Below are 26898 nucleotides of genomic sequence, written 5' to 3'. Positions count from 1 at the left end.
TTGGTGGCATGAGTCAGAGAAGAATGTGGGGCTGGTTGTTTGGGAGTTTCACTTTGCGAGGAGAAGCCAGTTCCCCATACCTGCCAGTTCTCTAATGGTATCTCCAGGGGCTGAGCCTAGAAACAACTAGTTGAAGAAGACAGACTGAGCACCCATACTCTTTTGAATCCCCCAGGATGTTGGCAGTAGAGGAATTTAAATAGATTTGAATGGGCAAAGGACAATTCATAGACCAGCAAAGTATCATAGAGTGTTTCAATTGAAGTTTGAGAGATAATCTTATCCATGCTTCTGCCTTCATTCCAGATAAACAAAAATCTCTCCCCTTGAAGATTTTCTAGCCTATAACACGGAGGCTACATCGGGGCAGTGGAGGCTCAGCATAAGTTCTCCAAGATCCCATTTCCTCTCATTCTCCTGGTGGGAATGAGTGGACACACCAGAGAGACCCTCACTTCTACTTCCCTCAATTATGTGCTTCATCGAGCACACAGTGGTGGACATGTCAGCAGGTGCAGAGAGGCCCTCATTCTTGTGTCTTACTGGAAAGGGGACCTATGAATCTTGTAAATGTGATGACATCGGCAATGACAGACTCTTCAGCCGCCTAGTAGTCTGTAATTGAAGCCAGGAATTCAGCACACGCTCTGACACACCCTGCCTTCACTGTGGGTTCCCAGAAGCAGGTTCTTACATAGCCACTAGGCTGGGAGGACCCTTAACCAACCTCCTCTGACAACTATCAAGGCCTCAGAGCCGAATCCGAAATTCCCAAACCAAGTGATAATTTTATCCCTCTCTCTGTTTCCATTCCCAGTTGTGTCTAAACTGTTCTTGCAAGTTATTCCTAATTGCTAAACTTCCTAGTAAGAGAGATCCAAGTCTCACTGCAGTACCGTAGGAGTTCTTTCATTTTGGCTTAACTGAAATCTTTTTTTGTGAGAATCAGAGCCTAAAATTGATCAAGCCAGAGAGCTGCTACACTGCTTTGAAGCCCCAGGCAAATAGGTTGGGGATTTTTCCTGTTGTTCTCCACCTCTCTCCATAATGAGACGCTTTGTTTCCATGAATCGGCCCTGATCCAGACTTCTAGACTCTGTGACAGGACATTTCATCCCTCCCTCTGCCTCCAGGCAGGACTGAACTTAACCCATCCCAGACTGAAGGGTGTCTCCTCCAGACCTTATTTCAAGATTTCCTGAATTTTCAGGGTCTTTTGGTTAATGTGCACATCTGTTTGCCTTGTTGTCCTGTTAATTTCCTATGGCAATTCTAGCCATTACTTCCCTTTGTGGAAAGGAGATCCATGTCCCTCATATCTTTCCAGATAAAAGTGTCTTAGTTCTTTTATAATGTTTCTTGAATGTTAGTTTGTTCTCATATCTTCCTTATGCCAGAAGAGGAAAGTATTATTTGAAATTTTCCTCATTAGCTGAGCATTGTTGACTTGAATTAGAATTCCATATTTTTATCACTATTGTTATTGTACTCCACCCCCAACATATCTCATCCTTGCTTTGGACTGAGATTCCAAATATTGGTTTTCTCCACCTAGAATGCTTTTCCCTCTCTCATCAGTCCTGACCTTCCATTACTTCCTAACCCTGCTCCATTCTCTCTCTCTAGCCTGCTTTTTCTAACTCTGCAGACCTTCTATATTCCCAATGCTTCTGATTCCCCTAGCAATGTAAAGAACTTCATTCAGCTGGCCTCAATATCTGCCCTCACCTTACTGTCTCCAAGTATGAAGTCCAGATGAGAAAAGCCCTGAGGTGCATATAGGGAACTGGCAGCATAGTGTAGAAGGATATGTAGTGAATGGCAAGGAAGTCAAGAAGTCCAGGAGTCTAGTGTGGACCTGTAACCTTGGAAAATTCATAACCTCTCTGGCCTTTTGGTTTAATTATTTGGACAAGAAAGTATTTAATTAAGTCATCTCTAAGAATTCTTCAAACTTTAAATATGTTATGAATCTTTTTTTTTTTTTTTTTTTTGGTCTCCTCCAATATGGACAGAACTCTGCAAGCAGGGAAATCACAGAATAGAAGAAGAATGAATTAAAAGACATCATTGGAACTTACAGAAGAAGGGCCATGTGAAGACACAAAGAGAAGATTGCCATGTACAAACCCAAGGAGACAGGACTCTGAAGAAACCAAAACTGCCAATGACTTGATCTTGGGCTTCTAGCCTTCAGAACCGTGATAAATATTTTTGTTTAAAATAAACAGACATAATTGCTTAAAATAATAATTTGTTTAAAATAAAAAGACATAATTGATTTTTTTAAAAAGCGATTTTAATGTGTAAGTTGTTCTGGTGATAACAATTATGAATCTTTAGTGAGGATGGGGGAAGGCTCCTATGCCTCCTTATCCTCTTGCAATCTTAACAAAAATTGCTGTGATGTGTTTTAGATGATGGTGAAGTGGCTATGGCCTAAGCCTTACATTCTCTGCCCAGTGGCCTGGTATCTAGACATATGCCTATTCTACCGTGGAAAGTCTGGCCCACCCTCACTAAATCACTGAAGAAAGGCACCACATTAAGTTCTTATTTCTTTCTTAAAACTTCACAAGTCGTATATAAGTGAAAAAAGAAGACTATTTCTATTTGGAACTAAAAATTTTATTTTCTAAATGAAACGCAAGTTTCTTATATAATATATTGGTTGTTATACTTCCTAGTAATCCCTGTAAAACTCAGTAACTTATAAAGTTATATGGCCACATATATGTATGTGTGTGCACGTGTATGAACAATTCATGTGATTACCAATGTGGACTGAAAGAAACAGAGAAATGTCGTACTGACCATGCTACTTACCCAAAGCAGGAACAGTCTTACATTATTTTAAACAACTGGACCACTTAGATTTTTTATAAAGGGGAGTTCCTGAAGAGCTGAAGAGAGGTGGGAAAGACTAATATTTATTAAATACTTGCTCTATGCTGGGTATTGTGAAAGAACCTTCATATACCACATTTCCTTAAAAAATATAAGGTGAAGTTTTATCTTCTCCAAATAATTACTCAGAAAAGAGGAAGTTGCTTTGTATTTGAATTCTTACAAAGTCTCATATTATATTATAGAATATGTTCTCAATTACTTGATTTTGAAAAAATTACATTCTTTTTGGAAGGATACATTAATTGGCAAAAAGAAAAACCAAAGAAACAAAAACTCCAAAACAAAAAAGTGAATCAATGCTAGTTTGGATTGCTTACAGAGGCAATTTGATGGAATCTGTTTTCAAAAAACCCCAAAACCACTTTAATTTTTGGGAACATGACAAGGTATGTTATTCGAATCAACTTTCCTGCTGAAAACAACTAAAACGCTGGATAAAATATTTAAAACACCTAAAAGCATCAAAAATCTGACAAGATAGTAAGAAAATGCCGGGCCAAATTTAATGGAAATTGAAAACTCAAACTGGTAGGTAGAACAAATAGGCCACTTTTCACCAGAGAGTATTTGCTGATCAAGGCAAACTTGAACTCTGGTTTGGATGGATGGTCTCAAGAGTTAAAACTCGATGTGATCTCAAAGTGGGGAGTCTAATAGAAGATGTTCCCCACATTAAACTGTAGAATCAAAGGGTTACACCTTTAAGGTAGGGGTGAAACAGAAGTAAACCTATCCCCTCTGCTTCCAGCCTAAGGACCGCAAAAAGGTTTCTTTGGTGCTGAGCAGAGCAGGGGGAAATTTTCCAAGCCAAACTGGTTTGCAGCCTGAATTTGCATTACCTAAGTAGTTGGGGAAACACCTCAACTCTTGAATTTGGTTTAAAATGATTCCAGTCAAGCATTTCCCCTCAGCACCTGGCAAAGGCATATATGAGAATCCTCCCTCAATGAATGCATCTTCATCCTAAACTTCGAATCCCCACAAATAATCTTCAAAGGCAAGGAATAAGCAAGCACACAGGGAGAAAAGGCAAATGAATGAGAATCACCAAAAACAATAGAGAACAAAAACAGGTTCACAAAGGCTTTGGACAATATCAAAATTGTCAGGCATGTATTATAAAACAAGCTTGAAAATAGTTGCAAGGAACAAGAAAATATGAAAAATGACCTAGTGGATTTGAAACAGAACCAAGTAGATTGAGTCTGACAGCAGACTGGATTCAGTTGAAAAGAGAATTAGTAAACTAGAAGAAAACCAGAATGCAGCACAGAGGACAAAAATATGAAAATATGGAACAGGGTTAAAAGATATGGAGGACAGAGTGAAAAGACCTACCACACGTTAATTAAAGTTCCAAAACAAAAGGAGAGAAAGAATAGAGCAGAGGCAATATTTGAGGAGATAATGACAGAATTTTCTAAAACTGATTAAAGTTACTAGGAAGCCCAATGGACTTTAAATAAGATAAAGAAAAAAATATCCACACCTAACATGTGAAATTGCAGAACATGACAAATGAAGGTGTGTGTGTGGGAGGGGATGGTGAAAGAGCCAGGTAAGAGACTTCTGATTCTGGCCACAAAGAGGTAACTGATATGGAACTTGTCTTCCTGCTATTAAAAAACAAAAAACAAAAAAACAAACAAACAAAAACACCTAAAAAATCTATATGAAAAGTTGTTTTCAGACATTGGAATAAGAAGCAGTGCAGGACTGTGATCCTTGAGAGAGAGAAAACAAACAAGATGAACTCTATAATTACTCTGGATTCTAACCTGGAGGCAATTTTCAAACAATAGAGAGGAGGCATCAAGCAGAGTAGAGTGGTCATTCTAAGTTGAGGAGATAGAAATTGGAGTTCAGAGAAGCAAAGGAAGCTAGAACTGGTGGTTCAGGATACTTGAGAGGAGGCCTCTATGTAGGGAAGGAGCTTCAGAAGTCTGAATACAGTCTCCTGGAGTCTTTGGCTGAATACTAATCTGTGCATGGGTAGGGTGAAACTCCTTGATGCTGAACAAAGAACAGCAGGTAAGTTGAACAAATCCTAGAGTTTACATGGGGCTGGGAAACATTCCAATTCCATCCACTCAGAGTAGAGACATCATTATACATCTGGAGTAATCAGTAGAGGCTCCAGAAAGGTGATACCTTAGTATTAAGGCCAAACTAGTCCAGGCTCATCCCTAACGAAGCATAAAAACAAGCTTCAAAAAGGTAAAGCTTGTCTGTAAGTAATTTAATATTTATCAAAACAAACTTCAACATTTTTTTTAAAGGAGGAAGCAAAATCCAAATGTTCAGCAATGTAACATTCACAATGTCAAAATTCAATGCAAATTACTAGACACACACAAAAGGAGGCAAATTTTGATCCATAAACAGAAGGAAAATCAGTCAACAGAGACAGACCTAGGAATAACAAAGATGATGGAATTAATAGACAATGACCTTAAAAGAGTGATTATAAATATACACAAGGATTTAAAAGAAGACATGAACATAAAGAAGACAGAAGTAGGGGCGCCTGGGTGGCGCAGTCGGTTAAGCGTCCGACTTCAGCCAGGTCATGATCTCGCGGTCCGTGAGTTCGAGCCCCGCGTCGGGCTCTGGGCTGATGGCTCAGAGCCTGGAGCCTGTTTCCGATTCTATGTCTCCCTCTCTCTCTGCCCCTCCCCCATTCATGCTCTGTCTCTCTCTGTCCCAAAAATAAAAAAAAAACAACACGTTGAAAAACATGGAAACCATATAAACCGTAGCACAGAGGGGAAAAAATGCTGAAAAACAAAAAGAAAGAGCCTTAATGACCCATGAAGCTATATTAAATAGTTTAGCATCCATGTAATGGGACCAAAAAAAAATATTTGAAGATACAATGGCCAATTTCCCCCCAATTTGATAAAAACTGTAAACCTACAAATTCAAGAGGCTGAACTTCAAGCTGGCCTCATACAAAGACAAGTAGGGATGTCTGGGTGGCTCAGTCAGCTAAGTGTCCAACTCTTGATCTCAGCTCAGTTCTTTTTTTTTTTTTTTTTTTTAATTTTTTTTTCAACGTTTATTTATTTTTGGGACAGAGAGAGACAGAGCATGAACAGGGGAGGGGCAGAGAGAGAGGGAGACACAGAATCGGAAACAGGCTCCAGGCTCTGAGCCATCAGCCCAGAGCCCGACGCGGGGCTCGAACTCACGGACCGCGAGATCGTGACCTGGCTGAAGTCGGACGCTTAACCGACTGCGCCACCCAGGCGCCCCTCAGCTCAGTTCTTGATCTCAGGGTCCTGAGTTCAAGCCCTGCATTGGGCTCCACACTGAGTGTCAAGCTTACTTTAAAAAAAAAAAAAAAAAAAAAGAAAGAAAAGAAAATTACACCAAGGCACATCATAATCAAATTGCTTGAAATTTGAAAGTAGCCAGAGAAAAAGACATTAAATATAAAGGAACAGGGATAAGAATCATTAGAGATGTTTTCCCAGAAACAGTGAAAGCCAGGAGACATTGGAAGAACATTTTGAAAATGTTGAAAGTATGTGTCAACGTAGAATTCTATGTCTAGTGAAAATGTTTCTCAAAATGAAGATGTAATAAAAAAAATTTTGTTTTTCCAAACAAACTGAAGCTGACTGAATTTTGAGTGTTAAAAGAACTTTTTCAGATTGAAGAAAAATGATACTGGATGGAACCTGGGACCTATAAGAGTTCTAGAAATGGTAAATATGTGGGTAAATATTCAAATATTCTTCTTAAAAAATTGCTTTAAGGGGCACCTGGGTGGCTTAGCCTATTAAGCGTCTGACTTTGGCCGAGGTCATGATCTCACAGTTTGTGGGTTCGAGCCCCGTGTTGGGCTCTGTGCTGACAGCTCAGAGCCTGGACCCTGCTTCAGATTCTGTCTCCCTCTCTCTGCTCCTCCCCCTGATCATGCTCTGTCTCTCTATCTCTCTCTCTCAAAAATAAATACACATTAAAAAATTTTTTTAATTGCTTTAAAAGATAACTGGAAAAAATAAAAATAAAAAAAAGATAACTGGATGTTTATTTTTTTTTAATTTTTAAATGTTTTTATTTATTTTTGAAGGAGAGAGAGACAAAGCATGAGCGGGAGAGGAGCAGAGAGAGAAGGAAACACAGAATTTGAAGCAGGCTCCAGGCTCTAAGCTGTCAGTACAGAGCCCGACGCGGGTTCCAAACTCACAAACCATGAGATCATGACCCAAGCCGAAGTCAGACGCCCAAGCGACTGAGCCACCCAGGTGCCCCAAGATAACTGGAAGTTTGCAGCAAAAATAATAATACATGATGGGGATTATACATAGAAATAAAATGTAGGGGCGCCTGAGTGGCTCAGTTGGTTGAGTGTCCGACTTCAGCTCAGGTCATGATCTCACGGTCTGTGAGTTCGAGCCCCGCGTCGGGCTCTGTGCTGACAGCTCAGAGCCTGGAGCCTGTTTCAGATTCTGTGTCTCCCCCTCTCTCTGCCCCTCCCCCACTCATGCTCTCTCTCTGTCTCAAAAATAAATAAAAACATTAAAAAAAAAAGAAAAAAGAAATAAAATGTATGAGAATAACACAAAGGAAATGGAAGTAAACTGTTGTCAAGTTCTTACATTACATTTGACATGGTATAATATTTGAATATAGACTTTTAAAAGATTTTTATTTATTGGGGCGCCTGGGTGGCTCAGTCGGTTGAGCGTCTGACTTCGGCTCAGATCATGATCTCATGGTTCATGAGTTCGAGCCCTGCATCTAGCTCTGTCAGGTTCTGATTGTTCAGAGCCTGGAGCCTGCCTCCAATTCTGTATCTCTCTCTCTCTCTGTCCTTCCCCCGCTCATACTCTGTCCCTCTCTCTTAAAAAATGAATAAATGTTTTAAAAAATTAAAAATTTTATTTTATTTGTTTGTTTGTTTGTTTGTTTGTTTAGTAATCTCTACACCCAATGTGGGGCTCAAACTCACAACTCCAAGATCAAGAGTTACACACTCCAAAAACTGAGTCAGATAGGCATCCCTGAATATAGACTTTGATAGTTAAAGATCCATATTGTAAACCCTTAAGCAACCAAATAAAATAATAACATAAAAAGTATAGCTTTTAAGCCAGTAGAGAAGATAAAAATGGAATCTTAAATGAAATTAATTCAAAAAGAAGCAAGAGGAAACAAAAAACAGTTGGGAACAATAGACTTCATCTCAATTATATTGATAATTACATTAAATATATATGGCCTAAATATTCCAATTAGAAGATAGGAATTGTCAGAAAAAATTAAAAGATCATGACCAAACAATATGTTGTCTAGAGAAAATGCATTTTATTTACTTATTTTTATTTATTTTGAGAGAGAGAGAGAGAGAAAGCAGGGGTGGGGGGAGTAGAGAGAGGGGGAGAGAGAAAATTCCAAGCAGGCTCTGTGCTGGAGCTCCATCCCACGAGGTGCGAGGTCATGACCTGAGTTGAAACCAAGAGTCAGATGCTCAACCAAGTGAGCCACCCAGGTGCCCCCAGAAAATGCATTTTAAATATAGGGACACAGACAGGTTAAAAGTTAAAGGGTGGGAAATGATGTGACATGCAAATGCAAATTACAAGAAAGCTGGAGGTACTATGTTAATCTCAGAGAAAGTAAACATAGAATAGTATCAGAAATAAAGAAATATTTTATAAATAAAATATTTAGGTCATTGGAAGCACATAATAATAATAATAATAATAAATAGTTGGCAAATTACAGAATATCAGAATGCATAAAGCAAAAACTATCATAACTGTAAGGAGAAACAGACAAATACACAATTATAATTGAAGATTTTAACTCTCATGTCTCAGGAATCAATAGAACAAATGGTCAGAACATTAGTAAGGATATAGAAGGCTTGAACAATATTACTAACCAATTTGACCTAGTTATTTATAGGATATTACCCTAGTGACTGCAGAATATATATTATTTCCAAGTACTGGTACATTCACAAAGATAAACCACTTACGGACCATAAGACAAGTCTTACTAAATTTAAAAAGATTGAAATCTTACAGAGTATCCTCTCTGACTACAACAAAATTAGATTAAAAACCTAACAAAAAGTACATCTGGAAAATCCACATATTTTATTTTTATTTATTTATTTATCTATTTTTAAAGTTTATTTATTTATTTATTTTGAGAGAGACAAAGAGAGCAAGAGCAGGGAGGGGCAGAGAGAGAGGGAGAGAGAGAATCCCAAGCAGGCACCACACTGGCAGCACAGAGCCCGACTAAGGGCTCGAACCCATGAACTGTGAGATCATGACCTGAGCTGAAACCAAGAGCTCTCTACTCAACAGACTGAACCACCCAGGAGCCCTGAAAATCTCCACATTTTAGAAAACTAAATGTGATATTTCTAAATAGTCTGTGAAACAAGGAGACATCACAAGATAAAACAGAAAATTCTTTGACTGTAAGAAAAGGAAAACAATATATTAAAATTTGTGGGTTCTAGCTAAAGCAGAACCTAAAGCAAGATGTATAACTATATGTTTATATTAGGAAAGAAGAAAAGTCTCAAATCAGTGTTCTAAGATTCCATTGTAAGGAGCTATAAAAGAAGAGCAAAATAAACCTAAAGTAAGTAGAAGGATTAAATAATAGATTAGAGTGGGGATCAGTGAAATAGAAAATAAACAATAGAAAAAAATCAATGATACTAGAAGTAGATCCTTTGAAAAAGTTAATAAAACTGATACACTTCTAGCTAGATTGATTAAGAAAAACAGAGGGAAGGGACACCTGACTGGCTCATTCGGTAGGGCATGTGACTCTTGATCTTGGGGTCATGAGTTTGAGTCCCACATTGTTTGTAGAGATTACTTAAAAAAAAAAAAAAAGAAAGAAAGAGAAACAGAAGGAAGATACAGATTATAAATATCAGGAATAAAACAGGAGATATAATTATAGAGTCAAGAAAATTTAGAAGGCTAATAAGGAACATTACAAATAACTTTTATATCAATAAATTTGATAACTTAGATAAAATGGACAAATTCCTGAAAGACACAAGTTACCAAAACTGACCAATGAACACAAAATGTGAATAACTCTAGTTCTATTAAAGAAACTGAGTGTTGCTGGAGGGAAGGTGGGGGAGGATGGGGTAAATGGGTAATGGGCATTAAGGAGGGCACTTTTTGGGATGAGCATTGGATGTCATATGTAAGAGATGAATCACTGGGTTCTACTCCTGAAGCCAAGACTGCACTGTATGTTAACTAACTTGAATTTAAATTAAACAAAAAAAAAAAAAAAAGAAAAAAGAAACAATTTATAATTAAAACTTTCCTCTGAAGAAAATACCAAGCCTGGATAGTTTCATTGGTGAATTCTATCAAACACTGAATGAAGAAGTTATATCAATGCTAAAAATTTCAGAAAATAGAGGAGGAGGAAACACTTTCTAACTCATTTTATGGGGCTAGGGTTACCCTGATATCAAAGCCATACAAAGACATAAGATAAGAAACCCACAAGGGCGCCTGGGTGGCTGAGTCAGTTAAGCATCTGACTCTTGATTTTGGCCCAGGTCATGGTCTTACAGTTGTGAGATCAAGCCCTGTGTCGGGGTCTATGATGACAGTGCCAAGCCTGCTTGGGATTCTCACTCGCCTTCTCTCTCTGCCCCTCCCCTACTCGTGCTATCTCTGTCTTTCTTAAAATAAATAAACTTAAGAAAAAAAAGAAATCCATTAGAGGGAGGGATTAGAGTTGGGGGGAAGGGGGAAGCAGTACAAGAGGTGAGTTAAAGCCAAACCGAGGAGCTCTGATGTGATATGATGAACATTACTCTACAGCATAATGAGGGGACCCCATTAAAACAGCTTTTTTTTTTAAATATGAAATTTATTGTCAAATTGGTTTCCATACAACACCCAGTGCTCATCCCAACAGGTGCCCTCCTCCATATCCATGACCCACCCTCCCCTCCCTCCCACTCCCCATCAACTCTCAGTTTGTTCTCAGTTTTTAAGAGTCTCTTATGCTTTGGCTCTCCCCCACTCTAACCTCTCTCTCTCTCTTTTTTTTTTCTTCCCCTCCCCCATGGTCTTCTGTTAAGTTTCTCAGGATCCACTTAAGAGTGAAAACATATGGTATCTGCCTTTCTCTGTATGACTTATTTCACTTAGCATAACACTCTCCAGTTCCATCCACGTTGCTACAAAAGGCCATATTTCATTCTTTCTCATTGCCAAGTAGTATTCCATTGTGCATATAAACCACAATTTCTTTATCCATTCATCAGTTGATGGACATTAGGCTTTCCATAATTTGGCTATTGTTGAAAGTGCTGCTATAAACATTAGGGTACAAGTGCCCCTATGCATCAGCACTCTTGTATCCCTTGGGTAAATTCCTAGCAATGCTATTGCTGGGTCATAGGGTAGATCTATTTTTAATTTTTTGAGGAAACTCCACACTGTTTTCCAGAATGGCTGCACCAGTTTGCATTCCCTCCAAGAGTGCAAGAGGGTTCCCATTTCTCCACATCCTCGCCAGCATCTATAGTCTCCTGATTTGTTCATTTTGGCCACTCTGACTGGCATGAAACAGCTTTTATGGATTGTTGAGTTTTTAACAGTGACTGGTTAATTTAAAGAAGAGAAAGACTGGATGTGTGAAAGGTGGTTAGGAGTCTGTCAAGATAATCCAGACATAACCAGTTTGGTCTAGACCACGTTTAGGACTAACGCAAATGTCAGATTCAGTTGATGGGCCAGGCCAGGCCAGATCTATGTCTTGCTCTGCCTTCTGGCTGGGGTGTCTGCTGTTACTGGAGGGTCAGACAGCTTGATTACAGTTGAACAAGGTCCCTCAGGTAATTTGTGGGCATGCACAGACTGGCCTCACTTCACACCTATGCTGTGTATCTTTTGTCCCCCACCCTGGGTCTTCCCTGTTGCCACTGATGAGTAAGAAGCTTGTGCACAGTACATATGTGTACAACACACAGAAGTGTAGGGTAGTTAGTTAACACCTCAAGGAACACAAATTGAATAATAGCTAGAAGTTAAATCTTTCTCCTACTTCCCTCAAATACAGTTTGGCGATGCATTGCTTCATGTGGCCTGTAAGAAGACACCTTTCCATGTGAAGAAACCCACTTTTCAAGAAGCTCTGGCCAGCTATGTAACACATTCCTTTTGATTTGCTCTTTTTTCCTGCATTGTTTTCCTTTTCCTACACTCTTTCTTCCCTGGGATTGCATTTCTCAATAAGGTATTGTCCCATAAACTTCTGCTCCAGGCTCTGATTTCTAGAGCCAAGAAATCAGAAGAGTAGAAGTCCAATGGAGAATACGATGGAGGAATGAGAAGGATTTGGTAATGACTTGACTATATATTGCAAATATTAAGGTAAATTTAAAAATTAGCTCCAAGGGGCGCCTGGGTGGCGCAGTCGGTTAAGCGTCCGACTTCAGCCAGGTCACGATCTCGTGGTCCGTGAGTTCGAGCCCCGCGTCAGGCTCTGGGCTGATGGCTCGGAGCCTGGAGCCTGTTTCCGATTCTGTGTCTCCCTCTCTCTCTGCCCCTCCCCCGTTCATGCTCTGTCTCTCTCTGTCCCAAAAATAAATAAAAAACGTTGAAAAATTTTTAAAAAAATAAATAAATAAAATAAAAATTAGCTCCAAGTTTGTGGACCTGGGGGCCTGGGGACGGAGGTGGGTAAAGGTATTCTTTATAGCAGTGAGGAGATAAGCGTCAACCCTAGTGCTCCTTAATGTGTGGTGACTTAAGTTGTCTGTATCACAAAAAAGGTGGTTCAAAAGTCTCCGGTCTCCTGGATCAGAGTCCTTCCCTGTATCCTTGTATTACTATTTGATATGTGTACATTTGCAATGGGGTTTGAACAAGCTGGGTTTGGCTCTTGATCCATTTTGTGGCATAAAGTTGAATAAAAAGAAATGCAGTCAGGATGACAGACTTATGAAATCACCTTCCTTATCTTCAGCTTAATATCTAGTTTAACAACTTAAAAAACCCAGTGACTAGATACACCAGTACCATCTCAAAAAAGAAAATGAGGAGACCAAAGCAGTAAAGCCTTTTATCTAAACTGGGCTATGCTGGGTCCAAAGAAACACTCTCCCCTGAGACAAACAAACAAGCAAACAGACAGACAAACAAAGGATTGGAGCTGTGAGGGAGGAGGCTTCTTTTTAAGGTCATTCAAATATTTTTTTCCAGCCTATTCATCAACAACAAGTATTAGCTCCAACTGCAAGCTCTGAAGCTGAATACTAAAGAAATATTAGCCCTCTGACTTATCCTCTGAGGATGTGAAGTATGGTAGGAGGGCCAGACCATGTGAATGAAAGGAACCCGAATATGTACACAGAGCAAGCAAGTCTCGTGCAGACTGAAGTATCCAGCTGCTGTCCACCCTCAAGTAGCTCAGATTTGACGGTGCTCAAAAGCACAACGTCTCTGCTTCCTCTAAACCTGTTCTCCCTTTTGACGTCCCTACTTCAGTAGGGTACATTCAGTTGCCTGTGCCAGAAACCTGGTCATCATTCTTGACTCCTTCTCTCTCTTTCCACCATTACTTAAATGATGAAACCCTCTCGGTTTTAACTCTTCATTGTTTCTCAAATCTACTTCTAGGAGAGGAAGGCTGTTTTGATGGGAGTCTGTGCTAAAATCGTCCAGCTTAGAGATCCCCATGGTGAGGACTCATGTTCCTCATCTAGGTGAGTAACATACATTGATTTTCAAACCTAGCAGATAAAACCAGGAGCTTGTCTGCACCCTTCCATCTGTGGGACGTTGACATAGACTCTTGAAGGTTTCTGTGCGTGTCAAAACAAATGACAGGGAGAAAAGGGGGTTGAGGGACCCAAAATACCCCACACAACATCCACACAGCCATGTTTTATTGCAGGTTGTTAGGTTGTCCAAGAGTTTGTGCTTTGTTGCTGGTCTCAGGATAGTTAGCTGCCAGGGTTCTGGGAAACAGAAAATTGGATGGAGGAGCTTGATTATTCAAATAAAGTAGTTTGACACCTAAATTACCTGGATAATTGCCTCGTTGTGGTCTAGGGCAACCTGAGCCCTAGAACCATTGGAGCCACAGAAAATCTGAGAGCCATAATTGTCTGTGAGAAACTGAATGGGACATCTGAGGAGGTGTCTGCAGCGTAAGAAATGAAAACAGACTGTTCAAAGTGGCCAATGAGTAACATGTTCATTGTGGTAGGCAAAAAATCAACCCAGGTTGGAAGTGAGTCAGGGGGACAAATTCTGGCTGGTCTCTGACAATTTTCTCACTCTATTATTTGACCGCGGGTTGATTCATTCCCAGGTAACTCTATGTGGTGTACACATACTCCAGCATTTCCAATAATTAAATTTCCATCATCCAGGAAGCAGCCCCTAGTCCTCCTCACCCAATTTTGGTTTCTTGTGTGTTCCATGTTCACTAGGGGACTCAGTATGTACTGTATTTATTTACACTTACTTATATGTTGCTTTGCAAGTGTTTTCAAGCCATTTTTCTACCATGTCCCATGTACCCTTAAGTGGATTTATGTTCTTTCAGATGGTCTCTATGGTGGCCATTTCCCTTGTTCCTTTCATTTGCATTTTATAACTCTGTTCATTTGATATTGTCTCATAAAAATCACCATGTAACTTCTTAAAACCTTTCTCCACACATTGCTTCTTTCTGCTGTTGGCTCCAAGTATGAAAGCAGTGTCATGTGCAGCTAGGATAGAGCACATGTGCTGTTAGGTTTTGCTTTATAGATAATCTGACTTCAAGACAACATCTCTAGGAAATCTTTGCATCTAAAAACCTAGGTTCCTGGTACAGTCTCAGTGTCATTGCCTCCAGCACAATAAGCTGAGCCCCTTCCTGTTGGACTTGGCCTTACTCTGCTTGGAAAACCCTTTCCCCTTCTATACTTGCCAAGTAAAGGAGAACTCATGCTTCAAAACCTAGCTCAAATAGTTTAAAGCCTGACTCCTCTCCCAACCTATCTGCTCCTATGACACTTTTTACAAACCTCTGCTAAGGTCTATGTCCATTTTTAAATGGTTGTATGTTTTCATATTGGTCTTTTCCAAAATGCATACCTCAAGACCACAGCTTTTTCAGGGCACCTGGGTGACTCAGTGGGCTAAGTGTCCAACTTTGGCTCAGGTCATGATCTCATGGTTCATGAGTTCGAGCCCTGCATCAGGCTCTGTGCTGACAGCTCAGAGCCTGGAACCTGCTTCGGATTCTGTGTCTCCCTCTCTCTCTGCCCCTCCTCCACTTGTACTCTGCCTCTCAAAAATAAATTAAAAAACAATTTAGGGGCACCTGGGTGGCCCAGTCGGTTAAGCATCCAACTTCAGCTCAGGTCGTGATCTCACAGTTCGTGAGTTCAAGCCCCACATCCGGCTCTGTGTTGACAGCACAGAGCCTGGAGCTCACTTCGAGTTCTATGTCTCACCCTCTCTCTCTGCTCCTCCCCTGCTCACACTCTGTCTCTCTCAAAAATAAATAAACATTAAAAATTTTTTTTAAATAAAAAATTTAAAAAATATTTTAAAAAGACCACAGCCTTTTCATCTTTATAACCATACCACCAAATACTGAGTCCTCCACACAGCAGATACTCATAAATGTTAGAGAATAAACACTCAGTGGATAACTTGTTGCATAGAATGTTGAGAACTCTCTGTTCTATCCCTCCATCCCTCCAAGGTGCCTGCCTGGATTGATTCTTCCAGCTTCATTCCTCACATGCCTTCTCTTCCTCAAGGATCAGTGTTCGTCTGATTGTAGTCTGTCCTTGCCATCATCCCAAATCCCCATTAATTGGCAGGGCCGGAATGGGCCCACGGGTGGTTTAAGTAAATAATGTGTTCATTTATAAGGTATTTATTCTAATATCTATCTCAATATTTATCTCACATGTACTATGTGCCAGGTACTCTTGGTTCTAGGTGCTGAGGATACATCAATTAACGAGATAATCAAAATCCTTGCTTTCATGATGCTTTTATTCTAGTGATTTAGTCTGAAATTAGGTTGACAGACTGAGAATGGAAAAGTGAGTTTTTTTGCCTTTTGTCTGATAAATTTAATTCCAGGTCTCTCTCTCTCTCTCTCTCTCTCTCTCTCTCTCTCTCTCATCTCTCTCTCTACATATCTTTGTCTTTCCACTTTGATTTGTTAATTGAGTTCTATCTCCATGTGGCTTTCTGTCATCATATTTCCCAGTAATGAACACTGACACCTATGCCCATGCCATGCTAAGTAGACAGTGGTATCTATATACACACACTACACTTCAATAGTTACCTAATGTTTTCACTCACTAATCTTCCATTCACCCAAATATCAAACCTCCCAAGATACAAATTACAAGATATGAGATACAAATCATGCCACCTTCTCTCCCCATTCAGATGCATTTTCTAATGTGTGTGCATGTGGGTGCACCTGGAACACACCTGCAGACTTTGGCTTTTCCTCCACTTCGCCTTCCTCCTTTCTCTAGCATGGAATGGGATATGCAAACATGGTCCACTTTTTCAGGGGCAGAATCTCAGAAAAGCATCATGTACTCACACTGGAGCAACTTTTTAAAAAATTTATTTATTTATTTATTTATTTATTTATTTATTTCAATATATGAAATTTATTGTCAAACTGGTTTCCATACAACACCCAGTGCTCAACCCAAAAGGTGCCCTCCTCAATGCCCATCACCCACCCTCCCCACACTCCCACCCCCCATCAACCCTCAGTTTATTCTCAGTTTTTAAGAGTCTCTTCTGCTTTGGCTGTCTCCCACTCTAACCTTTTTTTCTTCTTCCCCTCCCCCATGGGTTTCTGTTAAGTTTCTCAGGATCCACATAAGAGTGAAAACATATGGTATCTGTCTTTCTCTGTATGGCTTATTTCACTTAGCATCACACTCTCCAGTTCCATCCACGTTGCTACAAAGGACCATATTTCATTCTTTCTCATTGCCACATAGTACTCCATTGTGTATATAAACCACAATTTCTTTATCCATTCACCAGTTGATGGACATTTAGGCTCTTTCCATAATTTGGCTATTGTTGAGAGTGCTGTGAAGCAACTTTTAAAATGAGATGGTCAAGGAGAAAGAGAAAGGGAACAAATACTTAAAGACCATTCCCAATAGACCAGGCCCTTTATATATTTTATTTTATTGAAACTTCAAAACTATACAAATGGTAGATATTACTTATCTCCATTTTGTAAATGCAGAAACCAAGATTAAAAAATATTAAGTAATAGCGGTCGTGGCGGGGGTTGCTTGGGTGGCTCAATCTGTTAAGAGTCTGACTCTTGATTTTGTCTCAGGTATCTCACAGTTTGTGAGTTTGAGCCCCACATTGGCTCTGCACTGGCAGCGTGGAGCCTGCTTGGGATTCTCTCTCTCTCCATCTGTCATCCTCTCTCTCTTTCTCTCAAAAAATAACTAAATAAGCTTAAAAAAAAAAGTGGTATTGGGATTTGAACTCAGACCTGACTGACTCCTAGCTTATGATCTTTCTTTTCCCATGCTAGGAGTGAGCCACCTGCAGGGATGTGTGAGTTTTTGGTCTGGTTTTTCTTCAGCAGTGCAGGGGTGTTGTTCTGAGCCAGTGGAAAGCATTATGGATATAGCCCACATTCATGAAACAAAGACACTGACCTGTAACAAAAGGGGTCTGTGTATTGTGGCAGCTGGTAAAACACTGTCACAGAGATCTAAGGACAACATATGCCTTTGTGTGCGGTGGTTTACAATTTCTAAATGTTTCCCATCCATTGAGCCCCTTTGATCTTCATACCAAGCCCTCTGAAGGATATAGTCCATGCCCATTTTATTTAAGAAAACTGAGGGGAAACAAAGAAAAAGGATCACTACTTGCTGAGGAAATGATTTTTTCCTCTGTCACACATACGCGCGCGCGCGCACACACACACACACACACACACACACACACACCTTACTGGGGCCTCTCGTAGAGTTATGCATTTTCTCACACATCATCTCTGTGAAAAGTTATTATTTTACCCATTTTACAGATTTTACCCATTTTACATATGTTTGGATCATATGACGAAACATTGAATTTAACACTATTTTCTTTTTTTCTTTTTTTCTTTTTTTTCTTTTTTTTCTTTTTTTTTCAACGTTTATTTATTTTTGGGACAGAGAGAGACAGAGCATGAACGGGGGAGGGGCAGAGAGAGAGGGAAACACAGAATTGGAAACAGGCTCCAGGCTCCGAGCCATCAGCCCAGAGCCTGACGCAGGGCTCGAACTCACGGACCACGAGATCGTGACCTGGCTGAAGTCGGACGCTCAACCGACTGCGCCACCCAGGCGTCCCAACACTATTTTCTAATAAGCTCTGGTAGTTGGTGTCTAAGTCATCCTGATAGGTGGCTGTGATGACTGCCCTATAAGCTACCAAAGAGGGGGGTTGTTTCACTCAGAGAATGTTTCCTCTAACTCAATCCCTGCTTCTGCAGCTTTTTTTCTATTTCCTTATGATTTTTATTTCCCCAGAAAGAATGAAGAATAGCCGCTGGTGGTCCTGTGAGTAATAATTCTTCAGAGTTCTGAAGCCCATTGTGCTGTTGAAGACCGTTGTCCCCCAGTCCCCATGATTTCACATGAGAGTGGACTTAACTCCAAGTGTTTCTCAGTGGAGGCTAAGAGGCATAATGTAAATGGGTCCACTCTTTTTCATTCTCTGGACCCAGAAGACGTACTTCACATGGGTCAAATAGCCTTGCGAAAAGCTACGCCTGCCCGCTGGCGGTGAGTGTGGACTTGAATAGACAGTCAGGGAGGACAGAATGTTGGTGGCCTGGTTTTCCCCAGCCTTTTCAACTTGCCCTCCTGTCTCGTATCTCCTAGCTTTCTTCCCTGGACATAGGACCCTTTCCTTGCTTCTCTCTACAGATCTAAGTTCACTCTTTTTTCACTGCTTTTTCCTGCCACTCCTTGCAAAACACACATGTAGACACACACATAAAATCTTGTGCATAGGCCTCCATTTTAATCCTTTACTCCCTGACTTGGCTTCTCTCAATTTAGTTTTTCCACAGCTTTCCAGCACTTATCTCTGGAGCTCAGTAAGGTGCCTCCTGGGCTGTCCTTGTCTCCCTTTATTGTGGTCCCTATGTCATGAGTGCCATCCCATCTCCACCATAGGACTGAACTCTGGTGGAAGGGACTATATCCTTGCCTACCGCTGGATTTCCCTCTACTCCCTGAACACAAGGTGGTCATCTCAGAAGTGACTGGCCCACACATCATCTGATGATTCTCCAAGTCAGCGAATTATTGCTGAAATTCTTATTTAAGTTCTGGCTCTAATTTTGGATATGAATCTAGCATTTGTCAAGAATAATTTTTCTTGCTTATGACATTAGCTCAGGGTGACAGGGGAAATGTGAGAGAGAGAAAAATATGATTCTAGGGTTGAACACAATTTCTTGGGCCAATTAACAGAGGCAGTTCACATGTTTATTATGTTTAAACTATTGGGTGATTAATTTATGGAGTTTTATAGACAGTTTAATACTCTACCAGCATAAGGAATAAGCCAGTTTATATAAAAGAAGACAGAAAGAACACTGGGATATATCTGCCTCTGATGATGGATATGACAAATGAAAGATGGGGACATTAGAAAAATTTCTATAAATTATATAGTTCAGAATGTGGGTACAAATAGTCAACTCATAAATATTGGCATATAAATTATCTTTAGAAAATTTAAAATCCTAACCTGACTGTTCCTTGCCTGTCAGCATGCATCTTGGCTACCCTACTCCGGTCATTCCCAAATTGGCATTGCAAACCCTTTGCAATGATGCTTATGTAAAAATCATAATTGCTCTGGTAAACTCCTTGGGCAAAGCCAAATTTAAAAATTAGTCGGATAATTTCTAATATTTTGTTGTCCACTTCATTTTTTTTGAATGATCAAGAGTTGCCTGAGATTAGGGCACCTGGGTGGCTCAGTCTGCTGGGTGTCTGGCTTTGGATCAGATCATGATCTCACGGCTCATGAGATTGAGCCCCTCTGCACTGACAGTGTGGAGCCTGCTTGGGATTCTCTCTCTCTCTCTCTGTCTCTCTCTCTCTCCCTCTCTCTGCTCCTCCCCACTTGCAATCATTATCTCTCTTCCTCAAAATAAATAAACATGAAAAAAATTTTAATCCTATCTTAAAAGAGGTAAAAATGCCTTTTAGTGTTGTCAACTCTGTCATGCAACTGGTAATTTTAGTAGGGGAAAAGTGCTTTCCTGAAAGGGCAGCTTGATTCAAGTAGCCCAACATAGATCCACTGTCAATTTGCTTTTTGTATGCTTTTGCCTCTTTTATTTTGTTTCTCTGTAATCTTTCATTTATTCAACAAATACCTATTAGGTGCTTACTATGGACCAAGAATTATATTGTACTCGTGGTTTGATAGTGACACAATATTGCTGTTTCTCCTAATTAGCAGATATTTAAAAAACCTAATAAAGGGACGTCTCGGTGGCTCAGTCGGTTAAGCATCCAACTTCAGTTCAGGTCATGATCTTACAGTTCATGAGTCTGAGCCCCACATCGGGCTCTGTGCTAACAGTTCAGAACCTGGAGCTTGCTTTGAATTCTGTGTCTCCCTCTCTCTCTCTGCCCCTCCCCTGCTCACACTCTGTCTCTCTCTCTCTCAAAAATAAACATTAAAAATTAAAAAAAAAATCTTAATAAAGAAGGCTATATTAGGAAAACAGCTGTAAGAAGAAGTTGATTAATTTTCCCTATCCCTGGAGGTTTTGCTATTTGGGGGGCAGGCAGTGGTGAGAGGGCCAATATTGCTGGGCAGAAACTTCTTCCTCACCTTAGCTCCTGCCCTGGATAGCAGGAGTAGGGGGGTTGCCTGTACTCATAGTTCCCTCCCCCATACCTTCTCACCCTTATTTTCTTGCCCCAGCTCCCCCCACCGCCCCGCCAAACAAGAGGGAAGCTGTCACTGTAATTAAGCAGTCTGTAATCAACAAGGTCCCATTAAGAAATAATGAGGCCAGTAATGCAGTGGGTACTATTGATGGGGGATTAGTGAAACTCATGTGGTTTCCTCTAACTCCCCCACTTACTAAGGAAGTGGGAGTGGAGAAACTGTTGACTCAGCACTCTTAGCATTAATGTCTGTGTTCCCCTTACACTCCCAAATTAACTTCCTTGCTGAAAGTGGATGTGTTGGATGGGACACAGCTCCCCACTGTAAATGGGAGCGCCTTGCTGGTAGGGTCACATCACAGTCATATCTGTATTCCCTGTACTTGCACACCGTAAGTGCCCAGTAAATGTTCCATGAATTCTGGGAGAGGGTGGGCTTAAAGCACAAGACCGAAGTGTCCTACTTTCTTACTCAAAACTTTCCCAAATAGATTATGGCTCCACTGGCATCTAGGTAAATATCATTGACTAAAGGGGTTGTTGGTACTAAGAACCAACGGCTGTTTTCATACTCTTCCCATATTGAATCCTGCCTCTATTATAATTACCCATGTATAGGGGCATACATTCTTGGACAATAATGACTATTTTACATAGTTTTATATTTCATGGAGTGTATATTTTTTTAATTTTTTTTTTAACGTTTATTATTTTTGGGACAGAGAGAGACAGAGCATGAACGGGGGAGGGGCAGAGAGAGAGGGAGACACAGAATCGGAAACAGGCTCCAGGCTCTGAGCCATCAGCCCAGAGCCTGACGCGGGTCTCGAACTCACGGAGCGCGAGATCGTGACCTGGCTGAAGTCGGACGCTTAACCGACTGCGCCACCCAGGCGCCCCACATGGAGTGTATATTGAGTAAAACTCTTGTGCTTGTTTTGCAGCAGCAAGGATTGGGACTAGACATAAAGAAAAACTGCCTGCTAGAAAGTCAATGGACAGATTCCTAGAATATCCCTTTCTGTTAATTTTCCTGAGTCCAGCGGAACAATGAAAGCTACACTGAGGACTAATCAATCTAGTGGTTCGTGAAATGTCCTATGTGATCTTCTCTGTCAAAGGAAGTTGCTCTGTATTAGGATGTAGTTCATCCACTTTCCTAAAGTGAATACCATGGAGTCTAAAGAGGTTTTTATGTGAAAGCAGGAGAATGATTTCTCAAAGTGCCTTTTAGCCCAAAGCTTCTGGAAGCTCATGCAACCTTAATAACTCTTGAGCTTATAGTTTTTTGTTTCTGTTTTTGTTCTTCCCTCAGCTCAGGGGTTAGTGCTGGGTGGGCCCATCAGGCAACTAGAAGATAGAAGTTCATACAAAATATTTCTCTACTTTTACACTATTGCCTCAGAGTTGTACAGCCTCTTCTCAAGGAAAGAGTTTATAACTTCTTTTAAGGTAGGAAGCTCCTCTGAAGAAGGAGGCAATGCGGCATGGTGATTAAAGGCATAAATTTCAAGTCACATGCATCTGGATTTCAATCCAGGAGAGCTCCAACTCACATTCCTGGGCAAGTCACTTAATCTTATCTCTGAAATGGTGGTAACAATACCTACCACAAAGGTTTGTGAGGATTAATAGAAAAGAAGGACATAAGGTACCTCCTAGCACAGTGCCTGGCTGATGGTGAATGCTCAAAAATGATAGTTAAAAGGAAAAAACCAAACTAGCCTCAGTCCCTCCTTTTCTAGTGTGCATTATGTAATTTTGCCTAGATTTGTATGAGTTTTGTGATTGTTCTCATGTACCTTTGTGTTTTGTTTTCCCACTTAGACTATAAGCTCCTCTAGGAGCTGTTATGCTTTGATATTATTCTCTGATATATTTGAATTACACAAAAGGTTTTAGGGCAGGGTTCCTGCCCAGGTACCAAATAATTATTATTGGCCCACCTGCCAGTTTAAATCCATGAAATGTGTTATTTTGATCTATATCAGAGGATCTTGCTCTGTATTAAGATACAGTTGATCTACTTTCCTAAATGCATCTAGGGGAGTCCAAAAATCTTATATGTGGTTTGAAGAAAACAGAAGGTAGGAACATACATGTACACTGAAGGTGGTAGGGAAGAATAGAAAACTTGTGCAGTAAATAGGGGTGGATGAGAAAATCTGGCCCATTAGACTTGGCTGAGCCCACACACAGAATGGAATCTTCTCCTCCAGGGCTACAGGCATGAGCTTTGCCAGTCTGAAAACATGAACTCTGGCCTGAAAACACAGCTTCAGGGTAATCCTGGTGCTGGGGGTCATCTTCTTAATCCCTTTCCCTTCCCCAAACTAGACTTCTATTTTCCCTTGTTTCTTCTTCTGATGAGTTTCCTTTTCTCCTTGTCTGTTCCTTTTTTCCCATATCCGTGGGTGTTCTCCATTTTTGGAATCTGTGTGTGTTCTCCATTTTTGGAATCATTGACAGCAAATGTCTTGTCTTGGTCCAGCTTGTCCTTATTACTTTGCATCTTTGAGCTTGGCCGTCTGCTTACTCTATCATGTTGTGAGCCCACAATGAAAGAAATCTCTCCTGATATCCATTACTAGTAGAGAAACACTTCTTGCTAGATCAGACCCTTTCCACACTGCATCAGAGATCTCCTATCTTGGCTATCAGTGTCGTAGTTTGCCACCAGAAGTGTGGACAATTGCGACAACAGAGAACCCTTCTTAAAATAGTGAAAGGCCTTGGAGGCCTTTGGCTTAAAGAATGTGGAACTTAATCCCTGAGAATTTAGGAGATGTAGACATCCCTGCCAGCCTTAATCCTCCCTGCCCCATGATGTCAGCATTTGTACATTTGAGACATGTAATAAAGAATATTAAATGATATTGCTCACCTGGTAGTATACTGACAAGTTCCATGACATGTCCCACAAAAGGGTATGTTGATTTGGACAGTAGAAGGCTTTTGCTATTTGGGATATGGGAAAGGGGTAAATGAAGCCAGAAAATGTTTTATAGGACAGTGAGAGAAGAAATGGCAGAAACACCCAAAGTACAGTTGACCTACTTAAAAACTGGACATAAGGCCCTCCAAACTGAGGCTCTTGTAACATAAAATATGTTAAAGCCAAAATTCTCCTGCCCATAACATTTTTCTAGATATGTCTCCTGAAACAAGGGAAACAAAAATAAAAATAAACTATTGGGGGGCATCTGGCTGGCTCAGTTGGTAGAGTATGCATCTCTTGATCTCAGGATTGTGAGTCCAAGCCCCATGTTGGACATAGAGATTACTTAAAATTAAAAAAAAAATCCTTAAAAATAAACCATTGGGATTACATCAAAATAAAAAGCTTCTGCACAACAAAGGAAACAATCAACAAAACTAAAAAACAACTTACTGAATGGAAGAAGATATTTGCAAATGACATATCTGATAAAGGGTGAGTATCCAAAAAAATATAAAGAACTCCTACATACAACTCAACACTAAAAAACAAATAATCCAATTCAAAATGGACTGCAGATATGAAAAGACATTTCTCCAAAGAAGACATCCAGATGGCCAACAAATATATGAAAAGATGCTCAACATCACCAATCATCAGGGAAATACAAATTAAAACCACAATATACCACTTCACACTTGTCAGAAAGGCTAAAATAAAAAACTCAAGAAACAAGTGTTGGTGAGAATGTGGAGAAAAAAAGAATCCTTATTCACTGTTGGTGGCAAAATGCAAACTGGGGCAGCCATCTGGAAAACAGTATGGAGTTTCCTCAAAAAGTTAAAAACAGAACTACTCTACATTCCAACAATCACACTACTGGGTATTTACTCAAAGAATATGAAAACACTAATTCAATAAGATGTATACACCCCCTGTGTTTATTGTAGCATTATTTACAATAACCAAGTTTTGGAAGAAGCCCAAGTGTACTGATAGATGAATGGATTAAAAAAAAAAAAAAGTATGTGATATATATATACAGTGGAATATTATTCAGCCATTAAACATAATGAAATCTTGCCATTTGCAATGACGTGGATGGAGCCAGAGAGTATTATGCTAAGTGAAATAAGTCAGTCAAAGAAAGGCAAATACCATATGATTTCACTTATATGTGGAATTTAAGAAACAAAACAAATGAACATGGGGGTAGGGGGGAAGAGACAAACCAAGAAACAGACTCTTAACTATATAGAGAACAAACTGATGGTTACCAGAGGGGAAATGGGTGGGGGGATGGGTGATATATGTGATGGGGATTTAGAAAACACTTACCTTGATGAGCACTGAATAATATATAGAATTGTTGAATCACTCTATTATACACCTGAAACAAATACACAATGTATATTAACTACACTGGAATTAAAATAAAATTTTAATTTTAATTTCAAAAAAGCCAAAAGGCTCCTGCTTTCAAGTAGGGATATTCCTAAACCTACCAAACAAAGAATCCATAACATCTGTTACGGGTAGGAAGTTCTTCTGGAGTCTAACCTTAATCCTTCCAGTGCTTTTTCATTTGCCTATAGTAATGTGTTGCTTTGTAATTGTTCTTGGGTTGCTTTTATTGTGTGTGTTTTGCCTTCACAGGTAAACTCCTGGGTAGGGCCTGACTCTTCAGAGGAATTTTTTAATCTCCCCCCAGAGGTGCCCATGTCAAGGAGATGCTAGAGCAGAAGCTCAAGAGCAGTGATTAACCAACCACAGCTGAAAGCCCAGAAAATAAAACAATCAACATCCTGCATCTGAGGACTTTGCTCCAGTCTAAGACATAATCCAACCATTTCCTTCTCCTAAGATAAGTGTTGACTTAAAGGGTCTGTGTGTGATTTTAAGGGGACAGGGCAAACAGAGCTGCAGAACTCAGGTACCACTTTGCCTTGTGTCTGAGGCTGTGAAAAGGGAAAAGAAGTGAACTCTTCTTTGAGACGGCTGAACAAACAGGAAAGAAAGAGCCTTAAGATTCAGTGGAGAGAGGCTTATTGGAGCCTTCTGTAGTGCAAGTCAACTACCCTAGTTTTAGTTTGTTCACATTCCTTGCCATTCCCACCTGTAATTCTGTCTTGGCAAGAACCCCACACTGAATGTTCTCAAAGTACTTTGTAGACTTTAATTAGTTCTGTGGGAAGTAAGGCAAAACTTAGCCTTCATTCTGCCACAGAGATGATGGCAGTGGGGGTGGAGGGAAGGTAAGTAGAAGATGGACAAGCAGAGCAGCTGAGCAATTACTGAAGCCCACGTGGTACAGGAGGGGCTGGGGCTAAAACCCGAGTCCTGAGTCCCGAAAAATATTTTTCAGCCTTCCAGATTCCTAAACAGGTAGTGGGTTCATCCTACTAACCTACTTTGTTAGGGTGTTGTTGATGAATCTATCCTAGATGATAGGTTGGAAGATTGTTAAGGAAAGCATGTCATTAAGTCCCTACTCACCCCCTCCTCGACAAATAGCCCTGGAGGGAAGTGGGTGTTAGCCAGAAATGGAAGGCCTCCACTTCAATGAAGGACTGAGATTCAGCCACAGGAGGAATTTTCCAAGAATGAGGGAAATCAATGTTGAGGGTGATGAGTAGGGGTGGGGAAGGCCTAGAATAGGTAACACATGGTCAGACAGTCCAGAAAAGATCATCAAGAAGTGATTGAATTCCACTAAAGTCATTATGGATGGCTGCTTTCCTAAAATTCAGGACAGTTTTGGTAGTAGTTTCTTTTTCTCCCTTTCTAAAGGAGGAGCCTACCAGAAGAGAATTGAGTGTTTTGCAAATTATGGACAAGGTTTAAGCCTGGGATTGCTCTGTGCCTCTCTAGAAGTCATTAAGTGTTTGAGCTCTGAAATCAGAGACCTAGGTTTGAATCCTTCTTTGCCACGTCCATCTATCTATTTGAACTTGAGTAAGTTACTTCTCTAAGCCTTATTTCCTCATCTATAAAATGGGCCCAGTAATGGTAATTAACTCAAAGGTTTGTTGTGAAGGTTAAATTCAGCAGTTCAGGTACAACCTCAGCACAAAGCCTGGAATGTACCATCACCTCACTC

At 40.2% G+C, this 26898-nt stretch overlaps 1 protein-coding gene across 4 annotated transcripts in view; it reads left to right on the top strand.

The window, feature by feature from the left end:
• Positions 1-2220, top strand: part of LOC121038477 (cationic amino acid transporter 3-like) — a 111448-nt gene extending 109228 nt beyond the window's left edge. For 2 of the 4 annotated variants that reach the window (XR_005794375.1, XR_005794376.1), the window contains one exon: positions 2016-2220. The gene's annotated coding sequence lies outside the window, so the exon portion shown is untranslated. Of the gene's footprint in view, positions 1-102; positions 513-2015 lie in introns of those variants that run through there. The other 2 variants (XR_005794378.1, XR_005794377.1) reach the window with 2 other exon arrangements.
• Positions 2221-26898: the final 24678 nt, after the last annotated feature.

The sequence above is a fragment of the Herpailurus yagouaroundi genome, unplaced genomic scaffold (genome assembly GCF_014898765.1).
Source record: "Herpailurus yagouaroundi ecotype Mexico unplaced genomic scaffold, PumYag 166, whole genome shotgun sequence".
In the NCBI taxonomy this organism is placed as follows: domain Eukaryota; kingdom Metazoa; phylum Chordata; class Mammalia; order Carnivora; family Felidae; genus Herpailurus; species Herpailurus yagouaroundi.
Note: the sequence above shows the minus strand (reverse complement) of the source record. Positions and strands in the feature narration are given on the sequence as shown.